We start from the raw sequence: 1409 nt of genomic DNA, 5'->3' as shown, positions 1-1409 counted from the left end.
ACACCCCCCCAGACACAAATAAGAAGGCTGAGGCACCAAGAGATAATGGGTCAGCAATACAGGAAATAGGACAAAAGTCTCTAGAATCCCATATTGCCACTCACTGAATCAAGCTGCCTCTCAGTGAAGAAACAAAAAGGTAAGAGGATTTTGGCAGCAACAAACAACTGGAAAATTTAGAAATAAAATAATCTGTTTATCATAAAAGTTATACTGTGTCTCTATACTTTTCCCTCAGCCAGAGGGAATACAACCCAAGGCTGTAGTCTATGTTCTTACTTTTGACGAGAGGTTCACTGAAGCTCCAGTAATTAAAATTAAAGGAAGCTTTGATCCCAAAGGGTCCTAAACACTGGCAACTCTAATTATATTCAGGAAGAACTTAAAAGTACTAAGCAAAAACTCCTGTGAAAAAGCTGCAAAAGATCTCACAGACTAAAAAGAAAGAAAGAAGCAGTTTTCTTACTTTCAATACATACTTAATACACACACACAGAAATTAAACACACAATTTTAAAACATCATAAAAATATCAAGTGTATTAAAAATTTAAACTTGAAGAATGTCATCTGAACTTGAAGAATTTCAGAGGGAAGTATTTATTTTGATAGATCCCCAAACTTGCAAAACACAGGGGAGAGAATTATTAAAGTGGGTCGAAGTCCAAAGAAGACAAGTTAAAAAGTTTTACATTTACTTTAAAGCAAATATGTTAATACTCTTTTTAAAGTAAAATAAAACAGTGTAGCTGTTATAAAGCACTACAACACTAAGCCAATGTGCATGCATAATGGAAGAAGTTGTGTTTAGAAAAATCCATTTACATTTCAAACTGCCAAGGGGTAGATCTGAACAGAAGCAAGAAAATTGAGAAGTTATGAAACAAAACAATTTTCATAACACCTTTTTCAGAACTAAAGCAAAAGCAAATGCAGAAGAAAATAAATTCAAACACTGTACTGTACCCTTTTAAAAAAATGAATCACACCAACCCCAATTGATTGTAGTGATATTTATTAAAGCTTGCTCATTCTACTTGTACAAATAATTCCCCTGAAAGGAACAACTTGCATAAACAACATGAGCAGGGCTTGGAATTCAATTTACTAGCCCTGCAATAACAGAAAAGCCATTTTCACGGAAAATAGAGCACATAGCACAGAGCACATGGCCATCTCTGAGGTTACCAAACAAACCTCTCCTTTTTGCAAACTCTCTCTCAAAACACTGCTTCAAACAAACACCTAGCTGCAAAACTTTAAAATGCGCAAACAACGTATTGTATAATCTACCTTTGTAAAGAAACAAACTTACTCTTCCGCTGCCAGCTTTTAAAGAATGAGAACATCCCCTAAAGACCCTTTGCTGCAAACTACAGTTCCCAGAATTCACAGCTGCTTTCTTAACCC

General features: G+C 35.1%; 1 protein-coding gene across 4 annotated transcripts in view; it reads right to left on the bottom strand.

The window, feature by feature from the left end:
• The window catches only part of GART (phosphoribosylglycinamide formyltransferase, phosphoribosylglycinamide synthetase, phosphoribosylaminoimidazole synthetase), a 51788-nt gene extending 50379 nt beyond the window's left edge, over positions 1-1409 (bottom strand). For all 4 annotated transcript variants that reach the window (XM_019524020.1, XM_019524022.1, XM_019524021.1 and 1 more), the window contains exon 1: positions 1315-1409. The gene's annotated coding sequence lies outside the window, so the exon portion shown is untranslated. The remainder of the gene's footprint in view (positions 1-1314) is intronic.

The sequence above is a fragment of the Gavialis gangeticus genome, unplaced genomic scaffold (genome assembly GCF_001723915.1).
Source record: "Gavialis gangeticus isolate Ggan-Ray unplaced genomic scaffold, GavGan_comp1, whole genome shotgun sequence".
NCBI classification, from domain to species: Eukaryota; Metazoa; Chordata; order Crocodylia; family Gavialidae; genus Gavialis; species Gavialis gangeticus.
Note: the sequence above shows the minus strand (reverse complement) of the source record. Positions and strands in the feature narration are given on the sequence as shown.